This window comes from Oncorhynchus keta, unplaced genomic scaffold (assembly GCF_023373465.1).
Source record: "Oncorhynchus keta strain PuntledgeMale-10-30-2019 unplaced genomic scaffold, Oket_V2 Un_contig_436_pilon_pilon, whole genome shotgun sequence".
Classification (NCBI taxonomy): domain Eukaryota; kingdom Metazoa; phylum Chordata; class Actinopteri; order Salmoniformes; family Salmonidae; genus Oncorhynchus; species Oncorhynchus keta.
This window is the reverse complement of record NW_026287736.1, coordinates 266,571-287,883: the sequence shown is the minus strand read 5'-3', so window position 1 is coordinate 287,883 and position 21,313 is coordinate 266,571. Positions and strand designations below refer to the sequence as shown.

The 21,313-nt window shown below is 42.6% G+C and overlaps 1 pseudogene; it reads left to right on the top strand.

Annotated features, from left to right (window-relative positions):
• The first annotated feature begins 820 nt into the window (after positions 1–820).
• Positions 821–21,221, top strand: LOC127924635 (choline transporter-like protein 2; annotated as a pseudogene).
• Positions 21,222–21,313: the final 92 nt, after the last annotated feature.

Here is a 21,313-nt window from a genome sequence, read left to right as displayed (position 1 = left end):
GAAAGCACTTAGCTAGGCTGAAACACTGTCATTATGGACCTACCTGCCTTACTCAAGAAAACAAAAATAGACCATGTTTGTATGTGGCTCTATTAAGTCCATTATATATATTTTTTATTTACATTGTTTGCAAACTGATATGTGACACACATTAATGACAAAATTACATGCAAAACAGGCAAGACCCCCAGAAATGTGGGAATTAGCATACCCCCTGAGTCTCTTCCCTGTGTAACACCTAGAGGGCAACCAGTCGGCCCATCTCCTTTATACCATGTTTCTGGCAGGATGACAATGTCTATATGCCTGATTTCCTTGGTGAAGTCTGGGTTTCTGCTCTTTAGGTGAAAAGCCTCAGAACCCCCTCTCTCTCTCTCTCTCTCTCTCTCTCTCGGTTATTTTAACACAAGTGCTCTCTTTCTTCCTCTCTTCACTGCATGCACCTTTTTACTGTTTGCATTCTTTTCGATTTTGTTTGCTATCAAGTGAATTTTTCCACTCAAAGCTGTGAGAGATTTCCTTTAAGTTTTAACAACTTACAGTCTCTATATTTTATTTGCATGTTGTAAAGAATAATTTTGCCTAATGATTTTTACATTAAAATAGGCTATTCACAGTGTCTGACAGCACAACCCTTCTTCACATTCCTTTGAAGTGGCAGCAAGAAATAAATAGTTTTGGTCCGGCCTTCAGGGTTATTTAATTGGCCGAGCAAGCTGTCAGTTGTTAGTTTTTATAGCTGATTGGCCACTGTCTCTCTCTCTCGTGGTATGGAATGTATCATGATTTGGGATGGGGTCTTGCCACACAGTACGTTTGGTTTTGACAGCGAATAGGGAATCGCTCACTGTGTTATTGATGTTTTTTTCTTCGACATTTCCATGGTAACTGTCCAAAATTTGATCAGCAGGCAGCAGCGAGAACACCCAAGTATTCAACCATGGAGCTAAACGAGAAGAACCCGACTCCGGACTCGAAATATGGTAAGAAATGTTCCCTTTCTTCGCATTCTCTTCGCACTGTTATCTTAGAAAAATGGGTGTGGGTGGAAAAAAATGGAAACAATGACTCGTGAATGATGGGTGGGGACCGGCCGCGTGTGTCCCACTCCCATACAGATTTACATCGCAACATCATCATAATCAGCGTGCAGAATAATAGTTTACGTTTCCCATTAAAAATACCCTTTACAAATAATCAATCCTGCATTTATCAAAGGCTTGCAGCTGTGCTGTTTCAGCCTACATCTATCAAGAGATTTTTATTTTTATTTTGACCTTTATTTAACTAGGCAAGTCAGTTAAGAACAAATTCTTATTTTCAATGACGGCCTAGGAACAGTGGGTTAACTGCCTGTTCAGGGGCAGAACGACAGATTTGTACCTTGTCAGCGCTCGAGGGTTTGAACGGTTTTGTTTATGTTCAATTTAAGGACTAAGTGATATTCATTGTTGCCCTATTATGTACACTGATCATATGGAAATGAATAACCCCATATGGCCTCGGCAATATGTCTCCCACATGGTCCATTGTTCCCACTAAATGGAATCAGAAGAATCAGAAAGCAAAGTCGGATAGTCTATTCTACAGCCTTTGTCCATTTGACTTTAACCAGTATATAGGACAATGCTATTAGTCAAATGATGCTTTGCGGGCAATGATTAATTCATTGCCAATTCATTTATATAACAGAATAATCAGAATAATCAATAGAGTGAATGTGTACTGACAGTTTATAACGGTGAGGTTTGCTCTCTCACAGGAGCAGAAGTTGTTTGTGTGACAACACCCATGTGGTGATATCTAGAATGCCATATGGTTATTACTCACACACACACACACACACACACACACACACACACACACACACACACACACACACACACACACACACACACACACACACACACACACACACACACACACACACACACCACCGCTGCGGAAACAATTGGCCCTCAGCTATAGTACATCATTAACACTGATTTATTTAAGTTTTGCCATAACGACTTTCTAAAATGTCACTCATTGCGTGGCATGTCACATGTCTCTCAAGAGGTAGACAGATAGTCAGCCTGTCCTTCGCTGCAGTTGCACTTCCAAATGGTGGTTGGACTTTGGGTTGAGTTGTTGTTCAGAAGATCTGTTGAGTCATCGAGGTCCTCCATCCTGTTTAGCCTTAATCCCTCCAGTCAATGTCATCACATGTTGGAATAGACCTGCACTTCAAACCTCAACTGATTACCAACATAGCAGGCTTACAATACGTTGTCGGTAATTCAGCATTTAGGCCCCACCCTAGTCATATTATGATGAAGATAGAGGCCTAGGTTTGTAATAATATATATAATATATATATGCCATTTCACAGACACTTTTATCCAAAGCGACTTACAGTCATTAATTCCAAAGTAATCTAAGTCATGTTAAATTGGATTCACTGATATCCATTCAGTATGACTGGTTTGTAAGAAAGGGAGTGAGAGACGGACAATAGTTGACTTATAGGCACATTCTCTATGGCAGGGTTCCCCAACTGGCAGGTGATTTTATTTGGCCACCCAAGTTATCTGAGCCAAACAAAAATGTATTTGAATAATCATCATTTTTGGTTGGAATTTTCATTGGTGGACATAAGACTGTAAAAACACCAGAAAATCAGCTCCAAGTGATTTTAACTTTGGAAATCTGTTACAAAGTATTCCCACGCATAATAGAGACATGATCGTATACAAATGTAAGCAAGGTTTGAAATGATTATGTCATTATCTGTTTGGGCTTCTTGCAGTCAATTTGCAGTCTACAAATGATTTGTAACTATGTTCCGGCCCACCGACCATCCGCTCAAGAAAAAATAGTCCTGAATCTAGTTGATGATCCCTGCTCTATGGTTTATCTAAGGAGCCACTGATGTCAGTACAGTATCCTTGTGACTTTCCTGTTGCCATGTAAACAGGCCTTGTCCTCAGTCAGCTCCCTACCCACACATCACACATCAGCCAGAAAGATCATAAACTGAACTGGAAGGCCTTTAAACCTAATGTTTCAGGTACCTATCTAGAGAGTCAAGGAGCCTGGATCCCAGTTTTCTGCTGATCTAGCTGATCAGGGCCTGTATCCATAAAGTGTGGTCTCAGAGTAGAGGAGTGCTGATCTAGGAGGAGGAGTGCTGATCTATGAGGTAGGAGTGCTGATCTAGGAGGAGGAGTGCTGATCTAGGAGGAGGAGGGCTGATCTAGGAGGTAGGAGTGTTGATCTAGGAGGAGGAGTGCTGATCTAGGAGGAGGAGTGCTGATCTAGGAGGAGGAGTGCTGATCTAGGAGGTAGCAGTGCTGATCTAGGAGGTAGGAGTGCTGATCTAGGAGTGCTGATCTAGGAGGTAGGAGTGCTGATCTAGGAGGAGGAGTGCTGATCTAGGAGGTAGGAGTGCTGATCTAGGAGGAGGAGTGCTGATCTAGGAGGTAGGAGTGCTGATCTATGAGGAGGAGTGCTGATCTAGGAGGAGGAGTGCTGATCTAGGAGGAGGAGTGCTGATCTAGGAGGAGGAGTGCTGATCTAGGAGGTAGGAGTGCTGATCTAGGAGGAGGAGTGCTGATCTAGGTGGAGGGTAGTGCTGATCTATAAGAGGAGGAGTGCTGATCTAGGAGGTAGGAGTGCTGATCTAGGAGGTAGAGTGCTGATCTAGGAGGTAGGAGTGCTGCTCTAGGAGGTCTAGGAGTGCTGATCTAGGAGGTAGGAGTGCTGATCTAGAAGAGATAGGGAGTGCTTATCTGAGGTAGGAGTGCTGATCTATGGAGTTAGGAGTGCTTATCTATGAGGTAGGTAGGAGTGCTGATCTCGGAGGAGGAGTGGTGATCTCGGAGGTAGGAGTGTTTATCTTGGAGTAGGAGTGCTTATCTGAAACTGATCCTGAGATCAGCACTATCTCTGAGACACATACAGGCCCTGGTATCATGTCTCATTGTGCTGTTTTGCCAACAACCTGGAGACAGCAAAACAGACCAAACAGCCCACGGACCAGGCTAGTTTCCTGCCATGTTGTCTGTCTATATGAATATCCTCTGACTGTGTATTAGTGGGCCAGTGTCTTGTCTTGTCTAGTCTAAAGCACCCGCCGGTAGCAGCATGCACAGGCCTGTTGCTGAGTGTCTGATGTACCCACTCATCACACTGAGTCTAGGGGCACTGAGTCAACTCATGAACTCAAGTGGCACACACACACACAGCATATGAATGAGTGTGTTGTTTCACAATGATCCTTTGTCATGCTGTCTCTGGCTGTCAGGTCACAGCAAAACTGTTAGACAGAGTTGCTTAGTGTGATCGTAGTGAGCCATGTAGGGGAATGAGAGGGGAGCGGCAGGCAGGATTTGGGATGGATTTATTTGGCAACCAGCGGCAAGTATAGACACTTCAGAAAAGGGAATTGAACACGCCCCCCTTCAGTCTCAGGAATATCTGACGGCTTCTCTCAGGCTACTGCCAAAGAAGAGTTTACTCTGGAAGCAGTTGAGTTGTGCAGTATAAACTACACCATGACCTATTCCATATACACATCAATATGATGTACTGTTGTTGAATTGCCACCTACACCAGATAGGTGCAATGAAATGGGTTGTTTTACAGGGTCAGCCATAGTAGTACAGCACCCTGGAGCAAGTTAGGTGTCAGTGCATTGCTCAAGGGCACATCAACATATTTTTCATCTTGTCTGCTCAGGTATTAGAACCAGTGACCTTTTCATACTGACCCAACAATTTAACCACTATAGTAACCTGTGTTATTAGCGAAGTCCTTCCAAACTATTCCTGTACAGACACATGGAATTAGTAATAACTCATCAATATACAAGATTCATATCGACACTCAAATGCCATGTTTTTGAGTAACATTGGAACGAGAGGCTTCTTTCTCCACCACCTATCTGCTGCTACTGTTATGTTGGCCATCCAGCCATGGCAGTAATGCCCTGTCCCTGTGTGCTAGACCACAACAGACCAGCAGACACTAAACCATTAGATCACTAGACCACAACAGACCAGCAGACACTAAACCATTAGATCACTAGACCACAACAGACCAGCAGACACTAAACCATTAGATCACTAGACCACAACAGACCAGCAGACACTAAACCATTAGATCATTAGACCACAACAGACCAACAGACACTAAACCATTAGATCACTAGACCACGACAGACCAGCAGACACTAAACCACTAGATCACTAGACCACAACAGACCAGCAGGCACTAAACCATTAGATCACTAGACCACAACAGACCAGCAGACACTAAACCATTAGATCACTAGACCACGACAGACCAGCAGACACTAAACCATTCGATCACTAGACCACAACAGACCAACAGACACTAAACCATTCGATCACTAGACCACAACAGACCAGCAGGCACTAAACCATTAGATCAGTAGACCACAACAGAACAGCAGACATTAAACCATTGGATCACTAGACCACAACAGACCAGCAGGCACTAAACCATTAGATCACTAGACCACAACAGACCAACAGACACTAAACCATTAGATCACTAGACCACAACAGACCAGCAGACACTAAACCATTAGATCACTAGACCACAACAGACCAACAGACACTAAACCATTAGATCACTAAGACCACAACCCCATTAAGAGTGTCTAGGTAGTGGACATTCAATAGTCCCACTGGGTCTGGAAGTGGAACATGTCCATCATGACAGCACTGTGTGGCTCAGCTGGTAAGGGCATTATCCCAGCAACGTCAACCCTTGCTTATAATCATGTGACAATTGACAAGACAGCACAAACAGATCTGCTGCCAGGCTACTCCCACTCTAGGTCCCATTGTCAGACTGAAATCTGTCAATACATACAAGTCAGTATTGTCTCCGCTGTGTGTCTATCACATGGCCTTGGAGGTTGGAAGGTGGGAAGGTGTCATGGCCAGACCAGGGAGAGCATGTAGGAGGGCATATGTCCTTCCAGAACAGACACAGATATGTATGGTGGTCTATGCAGGCTGCATTTTCATTTTTGATTGAACCTTTATTTCGACTGGGAAGACATATTGAGAGCTCTCTTTTCCACATGTGCCCTGTCTAATGCAATATAAAATACACATTCAAATACACATTCAAATACAATACAGTACAAAAGAAAATGCTGGGTAGACTACAAACATTGCCAGTGTTTTGTTGAAAACTCATAAATAGACTATAGACTTATAGATCATATATTTGATAGTTAATCAATTGTTTGTAAATCATATGTAGTCTAGTTATAGATACTTTCAGCACGGTTGTGAAGGCAATCAGGAGTGAAACGTTAAAAAAATACGTCTTAACTTTGAAACAAGAAGTTAGAAAGTTCAGAGAAGTCCCATCATCGCTGGCTAGCGAGAGAACTGCCGACTCATATGAAGGATCCTCTTCCTGTAGGCTTTTTACAGATATAAGGTTGCATGTGTTATTTGAAGGAACATTCTGGATGAACCACTAGACCTAACTAAGTCATGCACAGTGCGCCACACACTGTGTGTTCTGCAGTCGACCCAGTTAGTGCATAGCCTGTTGCTATCCCCTGAATAGGAAGGGAACTGCAGTTGAGTTTTACGAATGATCCTATTATATCAGTGTCTACATACTTGACCTACATGAGAGTGATAGATGTTTAGCTTCGTTTCTAGTCGCCCTGACTTTTGCATCCACACCCATCTATTTTAGGATAGATGCAAGTCCTGTAAAGCTTTTAAAATCCCCTCTATTAGGGTGAACTCACCAAAAGTCATTTTAGGAGTGAAAAAGGTTAAGTTATGCCGGTGAAGGGAAAAGAAAAACACTGTTACCTCTCTCTCTCTCTCTCCTCTCCAACCCTCCTGTGTGCCACCCATTCCCATGATAACAGCCCAGTAAAATAGGCAAAGAGAGGGAGAAATGAAGAGAGCGAGGGAATGGAGGGAGCTTAATGGTAAAGGAAGGCAGAACAAGATTTGACTCGTTCTTTATTTTGCAATACACAGGAAGAAGGAAGTGAGGTCTGAGGTGGTGGTCTGGAGTCGAGACACACTTAACGCATTAAAAGTGTACTGAAATAAATATAGGCAACACAACACAACACATGAATACAGCCAACCTGTTGATGAAAAAGACAGAAAGGGAGTGACTGAGGAGTGAGAATGGCAAAGAATAAAGGTATTGTAAATATTCAGGACGGCGGTGTAACGGTTTTCGTTGTGCCTGTTGTTTCTTTCACTTCTCACTGATTGAGGGCATGATGGGAGTAGCCTTTTCAGTTGTTGTCTGTGACGTTGTTTATGTTTTGAACTGAACATTATGGGCTGTAATTATAGACAGTAAATGAATGAGATTGAGGCAACTCACTTTTGTTTACAAACCAATATGGTTTATTTTATGGGACACTGGGTGTTCGATGGTTGCAACGTGTGTGATCTGATGACACAGTGAAATAGTGTACACTCTTAGAACCAAAAAGGGTTCTCCTATGGGGACAGCCGAATAACTATTTTGGAACCCTTTCTTCTAGGAGTGAAGGCTACAGTGTGTCATCACATTGCAGCTGTTGTGTACAATGGGATTTCCAACACTCATACAATAATGTTCTTAAATACTGTACAGTCAAACTAATTGTTCTGCCATCTGAAGAAAAGGGGTGTTTCCTATTTTTTGTTGAGCAGGATGGAAAGCCTGACTCACTGTTATATCTCACGTTGACAGAACAGTATATCATGGCCACAAGAAGCTGCAACAATGTTCTCAGTCACACTGTGCTCTATGTTCAGAAAATAATGTGACACGTTCGTTAACAAGACACATGGCCATATGTCATAACAGGATAAGGGTCAAGATCTTAGATGCAAAACAGGAAATACAATGTTGCCCCACATCATTTGCGTATTGTAGAACTGTGTAGCCCAGTTAGTAGAGCATGGCATTGGCAATGCCAGGGTTGTGGGTTTGATTCCCACGGGGGGGGGGGACACTGTATGCACTCAGTACTGTAAGTCACTCTGGGTAAGAACTAAAAATGTTCTTGAGCTTTTTGTGTTGGTTTCTAGATGTTATGTAGAATACATTTTATCAGGACCATTCCGACTGTATACACAGCATTATAATTGTCTTGCTCTGCTACCAGACTATGGTGAATTGAGTAGATCCGCTGTCTGATGTGGTGCCTGCCTAGTCTCTGAGGTGTTACCATAGCGTTACTATGGCGCCTAAGAATTTCCACCGGGAGCTCTGAGTCACCGGGGAGCCATTTTGTGGGTTGCTAGGCATGTCAGTCTTGCGGGAGAATCCTTTTGTTATGGAAAATATGTCTCAGCGTTGTTAATGTGTACACACACTTACAGATATACTGTTACACACATATAAACACACACACACACACACACACACACACACACACACACACACACACACACACACACACACACACACACACACACACACACACACACACACACACACACACACACACACACACACACACACACACACACACACACTGTGTATAAATATAAAGAAAAATAATAAACTCTCTTTGCTTGTTCACAGGTGAAGCACGGAAGTTTGACCCTACCTTCAAAGGACCCATCCACAACAGGTAATCATCTCATTATCACCTTTGACAGCCAAACCTCAGTCTATCAATTACCTACATAGCAAAGCTTAATAAAGCTCAACGTCAAAAAATAGCAGTCGAACCATCTCTCTCTCTCTCCCTCCCTCTCTGGTTGCCAGGGGCTGCACAGATGTGTTCTGCTGTATTCTCTTCATCTTGGCCATACTGGGATACTTTGCTGTGGGGATCCTGGGTCAGTGTCTCCACAACTACACTATTACTGGCCATTACATCAGTTCTAGGGCCCTGTGTTTTGGTTAATCATGTCACATGAGCTGGATTTGAACTTTTATTGTAAGCCTTTTCCAGAAATGATAATTGGACCAAAAATGTAAGAAATTGTCTGAGGATGGTGCTGGGCCGTCGGACATAAAAAGAAAAGGGGGCAGTTTGATGAAAGAGCTTTAAATAAAATTTCAATTCCAGGTCATGTGACATGATTAACCAAAACACAAGGCCCAAATATGACACAGTAAAGTTATATTTTATTCTATTTGAAATTATTCTATTAGATTCCATCATGTGTCGTTATGATAACTGGACAGTATCTGAACTACAGTGTTGTTATACTTCCTCCTACTCCAGCCTGGTCTCAGGGGGACCCCAGGAAGGTTATCTACCCGACTGACAGCAGAGGACAGTTCTGTGGCCAGGCCGGGACCCCCCTGGAGTAAGCCCCTTCCATTACCCCCCTATTTATTCTGCCTTTGAACATCTCTCTTCAACACTGATCCTTTAGAATTCCTCTTGTCCATTCACATGTCAAGATATTATCTGTCTCTTCGTGTTAATATGTCCTGTGGTATCATCCTGATGCTCTGTGGGGAGCCTGAAAAATGGCTTAAGGACAACAAAGTCAAAGTATTTCTGTGGCCATCACAAAGCCCTGACCTCAATCCTGTAGAAAATTTGTGGGCAGAACTGAAAAATCGTGTGCGAGCAAGGAGGCCTACAATCCTGACTCAGTTACACCAGCTCTGTCTGGAGGAATGGGCCAAAATTCCCCTAACTTATTGTGGGAAGCTTGTGGAAGGCTACCTGAAATGTTTGTCCCAAGTTAAACAATTTAAAGGCAATGCTACTGAATACTAATTGAGTGTATTTAAACTTCTGACCCACTGGGAATGTGATGAAAGAAATAAAAGCTGAAATAAATTATTATCTCTACTACTATTCTGACATTTCACATTCATAAAATAAAGCGGTGATCCTAACTGACCTAAGACAGGGAATTTTTACTAGGATTAAATGTTAGGAATTGTGAAAACTGAGTTTACATGTATTTGGCTAAGGTGTATGTAAACTGTAATTGTCTCTAACAGGAAGAAACCTCTCCTGTTCTACTTCAACATCCTGAAGTGTGCCAGTCCCCTGACCCTGCTGGAGTTCCAGTGCCCCACCACTCAGTTATGTGTGGAAAGTTGTCCTACCAAACACACGACGTTGCTGAAAGCCTACCTGAACAAAGGAGAGCAGGAGTACTACAAGCAGTTCTGCAAGGAAGGAGTGGACTTCTCCAAAATGGTGGGTGACAGAGGAGATACATTTGCAGTGGTAAAGTATGTAGTTAGGGAAATAATGTGTAACTAAGGTTGACTTTGTTTTGTTTCGCAGAGTGCTCCCGAGATCCTAAGGGATGGCCTGTGTCCTTCCATGCTCATGTCCAGCAAACCATGTAAGTCTTCTCAGGAGCCATAGCGTGCACTGTATGTGTGTGTGTGTGTTTTTATAAAGACTTAGTAAATGTATAGTGGCCACACAGTTAGTGATTCTTGATCTCCACTCTCTCTCCTCTCCCTCCAGTCACTCGTCGGTGCCTTCCAGCTCTCAGTACCATGAAAGGTGGTGTGGTTGTCGTTGGCAACGAGACTATTTTTGACAACGGGGAGGGAGAGAAGGTGAACGCCACTGATTTTCTGGACGCTTCAAAGTGAGTCCTCATGCCTCAACCTGAAACACCGTCAATATACAGTACCAGTCAAACGTTTGGACACACCTACTCATTCAAGGGTTTTTCTTTATTTGGACTATTTTCTACATTGTAGAGTAATAGTGAAGACATCAAAACTATGAAATAACACATATGGAATCATGTAGTAACCAAAAGAAATGTTAAACAAATTAGATTCTTCAAAGTAGCCACCCTTTGCCTTGAAGACAGCTTTGCGCACTCTTGGCATTCTCTTAACCAGCTTCACCTGCAATGCTTTTCCAACAGTCTTGAAGGAGTTCCCACATATGCTGAGCATTTGTTGGCTGCTTTTCCTTCACTCTGCGGTCCAACTCATCCCAAACCATCTCAATTGGGTTGAGGTCGGGGGATTGTGGAGGCCAGGTCATCTAATGTATCACTCCATCACTCTCCTTGGTCAAATAGCCCTTACGCAGCCTGGAGGTGTATTGGGTCATTGTCCTGTTGAAAAACAAACGATAGTCCCACTAAGTGCAAACCAGATGGGATGGTGAATCACTGCAGAATGCTATGGTAGCCATAAGTGTGCCTTGAATTCTAAATAAATCACTGACAGTGTCACCAGCAAAGCACCCCACATCACACCTCCTCCTCCATGCTTCACGGTGGGAAACACACATGCGGAGATCATTCGTTCAACCACTCTGCATCTCACAAAGACACGGAGGTTGGAACCAAAAACCTAATAATTGGAATCATCAGACCAAAGGAGAGATGTCCACTGGTCTAATGTCCATTGCTTGTGTTTCTTGGCCTAAGCAAGTTTTTTTCTTATTATTGGTGTATTTTAGTAGTGGTTTCTTTGCAGCAATTTGACCATGAAGGCCTGATTCACGCAGTCTCCTCTGAACAGCTGATGCTGAGACGTGTCTGTTACTTTAACTCTATGAAGCATTTATTTGGGCTGCATTCTGACGTGCAGTTAACTCTAATGAATTTATCCTCTGCAGCAGAGGTATGAGGTAAGAGTCTTCCTTTCCTGTGGGGTCCTCATGAGAGCCAGTTTCATCATAGCGCTTGATGGTTTTTGCAACTACACTTGAAGAAACTTTCACATTCTTGAAATGTTCCTGATTGACTGACCTTCATGTCTTAAAGTAATGATGGACTGTCGTTTCTCTTTGCTTATTTGAGCTGTTCTTGCCATAATATGGACTTGGTCTTTTATCAAATAGGGCTATCTTCTGTATACCACCCCTACCTTGTCACAACACAACTGATTGGTTCAAATGCATTAAGAAGGAAAGAAATTCCACAAATGAAGCTGGTTGAGAGAATGCCAAGAGTGTGCAATGCTGTCATCAAGGCAAATGTTGGCTACTTTGAAAACACTTATTTGGTTACTACATGATTCCATATGTGTTATTTCATAGTTTTGATGTCTTCACTATTATTCTACAATGTTGAAAATAGTCAAAACAAAGAAAACCCTTGAATGAGTAGGTGTGTCCAAACTTTTGACTGGTACTGTATGAATGAATGAATGAATGAATCAACCTACCTACCTACCTACCAACCAACCTATCAGTCTGTCTGTCTGTCTGTCTGTCTGTCTGTCTGTCTGTCCGTCCGTCCGTCCGTCCGTCCGTCCGTCCGTCCGTCCGTCCGTCCGTCCACCCGCCCGCCCGTCTGTCTGTCAATTGTTAGCAAAGTGTTAAGTGGACTTGTTGTTCTTACAGGAAGTCCAATGTGGTTGTTGAGGCTCGCCAGGTAGCCATGAGGATCTTTGAGGACTACACTGTGTCCTGGTACTGGATACTGATGTGAGTGTCTCTCTGTGGTAAACACACTCATGACACAAGACAATAAAGAAAGTTGCACACTCTATAGTTACCTGTATTATCCCAATAATGTATTGCTGAGCCAACATTTCCCCATAGAGATAAATGTTCCCTCACAGGAATAACAAAGTTCTGTGAATTTGAATATTATCTGTATTCCTCCAGCAGTCTGGTGACAGTGTGTGGGAGGGGGGTCAGTCTCATCTTAATAAGGTTCTGTGAATGTGAATGCGATTTCCTGTCTCTCCTCCAGTGGTCTGGTGATAGCCATGGTGGTCAGTCTCATCTTCATCGTCCTCCTGCGCTACCTGGCCGGGATCATGATCTGGGTCATGATCGTCATGGTGATACTGGTCATCGGATATGGTATTATATTCCCCTTTCCCGAAACCTATCTAACTGAAAACATACTGTTGTTTTACCTATTTAAAGTACCATTAAAAATAATAAAATCAACATTGTGCTTTATCAAGTTAACTTTTGAGAAATGTTAGAGGTAGGCTCAGTGATATGATGTAGGTGCACTAAGTAAACATCAAGAGTGGGTCAATTTCCGCAACAACTAAGAGCGTTGAAGTGCAAGGCTAAACTTCTCGGCTGATTTGGTCCCATGGCTACCAGGCTGTAACGGTGTGAAGAAAACCCCGTACACGTGTACAGATACTGTGTCACTGTGTGAGAGCCAAGTATTTCATCTTGCTCATCGCAATATCTGCTGTGCTGCTCGTGCAACGTCATTTGGCTGACTCTTACCTTTAAAATGTTTAGGGATCTTCCATTGTGCCATGGAGTACCGCAGCCTGAAGGGAGAGCCGGGTTCTGACGTCACTATCCGTGATCTGGGACTGCAGACAGACTTCTCTGTTTACCTGCAGATCAGACAGACCTGGCTGGCTTTCAGTGAGTACATGCACTCATTCTCCCTCTTTCTCTCTCCCTCTATTTATTTTTCTCTCTCTTCTGCTCTCTCACTTTCTCTTTCTCTCTCAGTTCATTTGAATTTGCTTTATTTGCATGATGTACATATTGCCAAAGCTTACTTTGGAGATTTACAATATTAACATAATTACAATAATAGTAATCAATATAGTCAACAGGACAACAGTAACAACAATAATCAAGGGTCAAAATAACCATACATTGAACAATAACAATAAGCATAGAGGACATGTGCAGGTTGGTTGGTCTGGCAGACACTGTCCCTCATGTTATGGCAGGCAGCAATGTAGTGCGCTGCCAACCCACAGCTCTCTGCGTCCTCCCCCAACAGGACAGGCAGCCTACTCTCATCAGAGAGGTCTTTGAAACCTTGAATAAGGATGTCAAATTTGGGGAAATGACACTCTCTCTCCCTATCTCTCCCTTTCTATACTCTTTCTCCCTCGCTCTCTCACATCAACTCATTCAACTCAAGTTGAGACACACACACACCAACACTCTAACTACACTCCGCTCCTTCGTCAGTGATCATCCTGTCCATCGTGGAGGTGGTTGTCATCCTGCTGCTCATCTTCCTCAGGAAGAGAGTCCTCATCGCCATCGCCCTCATCAAGGAGGCCAGCAGGGCTGTTGGCCATGTGATGTCATCACTGTTCTACCCTCTGTTGACCTTTGCCCTGCTGGCCCTGGTCATAGCCTACTGGGCCATCACTGCTGTGTATCCTTCAGCTGTCAATCATGTTATTCATGTTTACATGTCTGTCAAGGGAAAGAAGTGTTCCTGTATCGGTCCTTGTAATGGTGTGAAATGTGCTAGATTACTTTTAGTTATAGGTTTTGTTGTAGCGCTAGCCTAGATAGCCGTAGATGGTGAAGGGAACCATGCAGATTGAAATGTGGACAGACTGAGACCGTCAAGGAAAATAACTGGGACGACTCCTCCACAAGTCATCGCTGCGGAAACTAAATGTATCCATAAAGTTTCCATGCAGATGGTCACGTCTGTATGACATGTCTCAGTATCTACTTCTTTAGTGATGGAACCTCCTTGACCACCTTTCCCAGCTTCCTGTCCACCTCCAATGAGCAGGTGTACAAAGTGTTCAACACCACTGAGTGTAATTACTCCAGAGACACCTGCAATCCCGAGGTGAGCCACAAGATGTCTCTGTTCTTCCATATCTGCCTGTTTACACATCAGGCTTATTTCTTGTAAACTTTTATATTCCTTCTATTCTATCTGTATATAGTGTTCAAAAACGGCCTTTTTTCTAATTTATTGAATATAAGTGGACTACTCCTTTAAGACCAGCAGAAGTGCTAATATCACAGAGATTTCCCCTCTCTTTCCTCAGACGTTCAACACCACCAACATCACAGCCCGGTGCCCGGACGCCGAGTGCCTGTTTGCCTTCTACGGAGGCGAGACCTACTACCATAAATACCTCATCCTGTTCCAGTTCTACAACGTGTTCCTCTTCTTCTGGTGTGCTAACTTTGTGACAGCGCTGGGTCAGGTGACCCTGGCTGGGGCCTTCGCATCCTACTACTGGGTCTAATTATTACAAGAAGCCCGACGACATCCCAGCCAACCCCATCTGCTCCTCACTTGGTCGAGCCCTCAGGTAGGCGGGGTAGTGTGTGGGATGGGGGTGGGGGTTTGGATGCATGTGTGTGTGTGTGTGTAAGCAGTGCACGTGGGTGTGGGGGGCGTGAGTGACTGAGTGAGTGTGTGAGTGAGTGATAGGGTGAAAGAAAGAAAGAATGAAAGAAAAGAGAAATCAAGAAAGAAAGAAAGAAAGAAAGAAAGAAAGAAAGAAAGAAAGAAAGAAGGGTTGCATGGAGAGTTAGTGAGAGACCAATAATTTGGACACAATCTTTTACCTTCTTCCCCCTGTCTAGATACCATACAGGCTCCCTTGCCTTCGGTTCCCTCATCCTGTCTCTGGTTCAGGTCATCAGGGTTCTGCTGGAGTACCTGGACCAGAAGCTGAAAGGTGAGGTGGTGTTCTCACATATCCTGTTCCATTCTCAGATGTGAATGACTGGGATACTTCCTCATTGACATCATACAGTGGGAAATGGACCAAAAAAATGTCACTACTAATTATTACATTGTAATAGATGGTTGTTATCTAAATGAACAGGAACAGATGTCATTATCTCCTGTTTGTTTTTATGTACCCCACTAGCTGCCCAGAATCGCTTTGCCAAGTTCCTGCTCAGCTGCCTGAAGTGCTGCTTCTGGTGCCTGGAGAAATTCATCAAGTTCCTCAACAGAAACGCTGTGTGAATGTACTTCTTTGTGTGATCATGGTGAGTTCATCAACCTAACTGTGTGAATGAAGACAGTAACTGTTGAATTGAAGACAGTTGAACTGTGTTAAAGACTGTGTGAACAGTGTGAATTGAAGACAGTGTGAACTGACAGTGTGAACTGTGAAGACTGTGAACTGAATTGAAGACAGTGTGAACTGTTTGAATTGAAGAGTGTGAACTGTGTGAATTGAAGACAGTGAACTTGAAGACAGTGTGAACTGTGTGAATTGAAGACAGTGTGAACTGTGTGAATTGAAGACAGTGTGAACTGTGTGAATTGAAGACAGTGTGAACTGTGTGAATTGAAGAAGACAGTGTGAACTGTGTGAATTGAAGACAGTGTGAACTGTGTGAATTGAAGACAGTGTGAACTGTGTGAATTGAAGACAGTGTGAACTTGAATTGAAGACAGTGTGAACTGTGTGAATTGAAGGCAGTGTGAACTGTGTGAATTGAAGACAGTGTGAACTGTGTGAATTGAAGACAGTGAATTGAAGAAGGCAGTGTGAACTGTGTGAATTGAAGACTGTGTGAACTGTGTGAATTGAAGGCAGTGTGAACTGTGTGAATTGAATACAGTGTGAACTGAGTGAATTGAAGACAGTGTGAACTGTGTGAATTGAAGACTGTGTGAACTGTGTGAATTGAAGACTGTGTGAACTGTGTGAATTGAAGACAGTGTGAACTGTGTGAATTGAATACAGTGTGAACTGAGTGAATTGAAGACAGTGTGAACTGTGTGAATTGAAGACTGTGTGAACTGTGAATTGACAGTGTGAACTGTGTGTGAAGACTGTGTGAATGAGTGAAGACAGACACTGTGTTGAATACAGTGAAGACAGTGTGAACTGTGTGAATTGAAGAACTGTGTGAAAGACTGTGTGAATTGAAGACAGTGTGAACTGTGTGAATTGAAGGCAGTGTGAACTGTGTGAATTGAAGACAGTGTGAACTGTGTGAATTGAAGACAGTGTGAACTGTGTGAATTGAAGACAGTGTGAACTGTGTGAATTGAAGACAGTGTGAACTGTGTGAATTGAAGACAGTGTGAACTGTGTGAATTGAAGACAGTGTGAACTGTGTGAATTGAAGACAGTGTGAACTGTGTGAATTGAAGGCAGTGTGAACTGTGTGAATTGAAGACAGTGTGAACTGTGTGAATTGAAGACAGTGTGAACTGTGTGAATTGAAGACAGTGTGAACTGTGTGAATTGAAGACAGTGTGAACTGTGTGAATTGAAGACAGTGTGAACTGTGTGAATTGAAGACTGTGTGAACTGTGTGAATTGAAGACAGTGTGAACTGTGTGAATTGAAGACAGTGTGAACTGTGTGAATTGAAGACAGTGTGAACTGTGTGAATTGAAGACAGTGTGAACTGTGTGAATTGAAGACAGTGTGAACTGTGTGAATTGAAGACAGTGTGAACTGTGTGAATTGAAGGCAGTGTGAACTGTGTGAATTGAAGACAGTGTGAACTGTGTGAATTGAAGACAGTGTGAACTGTGTGAATTGAAGACAGTGTGAACTGTGTGAATTGAAGACTGTGTGAACTGTGTGAATTGAAGACAGTGTGAACTGTGTGAATTGAAGACCGTGTGAATTGAAGACAGTGTGAACTGTGTGAATTGAAGACAGTGTGAACTGTGTGAATTGAAGACAGTGTGAACTGTGTGAATTGAAGACAGTGTGAACTGTGTGAATTGAAGTCAGTGTGAACTGTGTGAATTGAAGACAGTGTGAACTGTGTGAATTGAAGACAGTGTGAACTGTGTGAATTGAAGACAGTGTGAACTGTGTGAATTGAAGACAGTGTGAACTGTGTGAATTGAAGACAGTGTGAACTGTGTGAATTGAATACAGTGTGAACTGTGTGAATTGAAGACAGTGTGAACTGTGTGAATTGAAGACAGTGTGAACTGTGTGAATTGAAGACAGTGTGAACTGTGTGAATTGAAGACAGTGTGAACTGTGTGAATTGAAGGCAGTGTGAACTGTGTGAATTGAAGACAGTGTGAACTGTGTGAATTGAAGACAGTGTGAACTGTGTGAATTGAAGACAGTGTGAACTGTGTGAATTGAAGACAGTGTGAACTGTGTGAATTGAAGACAGTGTGAACTGTGTGAATTGAAGACAGTGTGAACTGTGTGAATTGAAGACAGTGTGAACTGTGTGAATTGAAGACAGTGTGAACTGTGTGAATTGAAGACAGTGTGAACTGTGTGAATTGAAGGCAGTGTGAACTGTGTGATTTGAAGACAGTGTGAACTGTGTGAATTGAAGACTGTGTGAACTGTGTGAATTGAAGTCAGTGTGAGCTGTGTGAATTGAAGACTGTGTGAACTGTGTGAATTGAAGGCAGTGTGAGCTGTGTGAATTGAAGACTGTGTGAACTGTGTGAATTGAAGACTGTGTGAATTGACACTGTATGTAACACCACATGTTTCCCCTAGGTGGCAATATATGGTAAAAGCTTCTGCACCTCAGCCAGAGATGCCTTCTTCCTCCTCATGAGAAATATAATCAGGTGAGTGTTGTTGACTACTGAGACGCCCTTCATAAACCCTACATAAACCCTCCATGAACCCTTCACATCTCCTTCTCAAACCCAAGTCTCTGGGACCTTTTCTGAAGAGCAATAGCATCTTTAACAACTCCACATCTCCATTCATACAGACAGTATTCATGTATCTCTTTGGGTTTCTGTCTCTTTTGATTCATTTCTCTGTTGGCTTCTCAGGGTGGCTGTCTTGGACAAGGTGACTGACTTCCTATTGTTTTTGGGGAAGCTCCTCATCGTTGGAATTGTGGGTAAGTGATCCTCAGAAACACAAGCAGAGAGACTTGATTGACACCTTGTACAGTTTCCCACCATCTGTGATACCTTTCAGTGAGCCCTCATATCCTAATAATATGCATCTCTTCTTCTCTTGCTAGGAATCTGTTCTTTCTTCTTCTTCTCTGGGAGGATTAAGGCTGTGGAGCAGACTGCCCCCTCTCTCAACTACTACTGGGTTCCCATTCTGGTGAGATACAGGCCTGAATGAACTCTTATACTGTTACTTCAATCCATGTTTCTCAATGTTTTTTGTGCTAGGGATTGGTAAGCTAAAGGTCATACTTATTTAAAGGACCCTTACATTAAAACTGGTCAACATTATCCCAGGGCCGGTCTACTGACTCAAGACTGAGGAATACTGCCTTAGAGTGTCTAAGTGTTGTTTGTATTGATTCCAACACTGTGCGTGTGCCTGTTTCTCTCTTCCTAGACGGTGGTGGTGGGATCCTACCTGATTGCCCATGGATTCTTCAGTGTGTACGCTATGTGTGTGGACACACTCTTCCTCTGCTTCTGTAAGTAATATCCTATTTTATTGGTATACTCTTTAGTCACTCACACAACTTTCCAAATCTGAAATGCTCTTTTACCTGAGATTCCTCTTTTTGCCTGCCATGTTTCTGACTTTTCCTTCTCTTTGTCTCTTCCCTCCTTATTCCACACTTCACTATTTCTTATTCCGCACTTTTTGCTTCTGTTATTTTTTACCACTAACCCGAACAAACATAACCCCGTAATACACATCAAACACACACACAACGAAGGCGAAGACCTGGAGAGAAACGACGGCTCTCCAGAAAGGCCGTACTTCATGTCTCCGGAGCTTCACGAGATTCTCTCCAAAACCAAAATGGCGGAGGAAGAGGACAACAAAGATGGTACGGAACAGCCAGACGCTGACCCAACTGAACCTACACTGATGGACGAAGTTCGCCTGGAGGAGGAAGTACCGCTGAAAGAACAAGATGGAGAGATACAACTGAAACGCCAAGATGTGTTCATGCAGGCCAATGAAGAGGAGCGACCTCTGAAGGAGAAGACCGAAGAGGCGGAAGTGGAAGAAACACAAGAGAAATCTGAAGTGAAGGAGGAGGAGGAAGAGAAGGGACCAGAAAAGACGGGACCAGAAGAGGAGGAAGGAGTGGAAGAAAAGGGATCAAAGGAGGACAAACCTGAAGAGAAGGATCACCAGCCGACAGAACCTAAAAAGGAAGAGATAGAGGAAAAGAAACCTCAAGAGGCGGAGCCTACAGACCATTCTTCTACACCCCAGGAGTAGTGGTTTACGTTGTCATGGAGACGTGAAGCTTGGTAAACCTCATAACTAGGTCAGGAAATGCTCCTGGCCCTCCTCATATAACATGTGCCGTATGGAGCCAGTATACACTACCTGTTACTAACGACGTAATATGTAATTCTATGCTAATATGTAATTCTATGCTAACGACTGTGTGATTTGAACCAGTTAAATGTATGACCAGCTTTTAAATGCAAGACTTTTCACAGTGCTAATGTATTGTATTCACACATAGGGTTGTTTTAACATAAAGGTAGATGGTTTTAACAAGGTCCTGTGGTTGTAAAAGGCTGATCAAAAACCCAGTGCATCTCTGTAGCTTGAAAATATTATGTTTATTTATTGATTATTCATTTATTGTGTTGGTTTGGTTTTAGACAGTGATGTTTTTTTTATCGTGAGGATCTGTAGATCTGTGAGTGCTGAACCTGTGCCTGACTACTACAATTGTTATTATGAATATTTAATTGTCTTAATATCATGAAGTAATGAGTAATGAATGCACTATGAATTCACTATTACAATGTTTACAGTCAATCAAAACAAAACTTCAACTAACGATGAAAATGAACAATGTTTACATTGATACCAGCTGACACCAAATGGTAAATCCTTTGATATCCTTTGATATGAAAATGTGATTTCCAATGGAATCAATGTGTATGTACAGTATGTATTTATTAATAGGTATGCTTATTATGTCTTATTACATCTGTGTGCAATTATTTATTTAGCTTATTAAGTTCTGTATCAATTATATAGATGATCCCTCCAGCCAAGAACACGTTTTTGTATTGTAGGGAAATTCCACAAACTACTTGCCTTGGAATTTCAGACTGGCTTAACTGCTGTGATTGTGTTGCTGTGACGCAATCGTTTTAACCTCTCAGATCTAGGTCATATTAACCACAGGTGGTCGGTTGTACCTTAATTGGGGAGGACAGGCTCTTGGTAATTGCTGGAGCGGAATCAGTGGAATGGTATCAAATACATCAAAAACATTGTTTCCATGTGTTTGATGCCATTCCATCTACTCCATTCCGGCCTCATTATGAGGCGTACCTGAACTTGTTTTTGTTTTCCGTTGCAAAATGTTTTTAAACGTTTTCTGCTGCATGGCCTAATGAATGCAAGCCCTGCTCAATGTTTACTGACCCTATTTGCCTTTGTTTTCTTCTTTCTCTCGCTCTCTTTCTCTCTCTCTCTTCCTATCTCTGTGCTGCATGGTGTTTCAGTAACATTGCCTTTGAGTGCTTTATCAAAACTAACCTTGCAACCTTCTGTCAATATTTTCTATCTGTTTCTGTCAGTGTGTGTCACATTGTAACCATGTTAGCTGATGTAGTATTTCACTTATATATGATACATTCCACTCAGTTTGCTTCTGTTGGATGCAGCTGTTGATTAAAGTTTGTTGTATGGATCAATATCTAGCTTTTTTTTTTGCATGTAAATGACAAATGTAATCATATTGAATGACGATAGGACAGTGGGAGAATGACACAATGGTGAGTTTCTA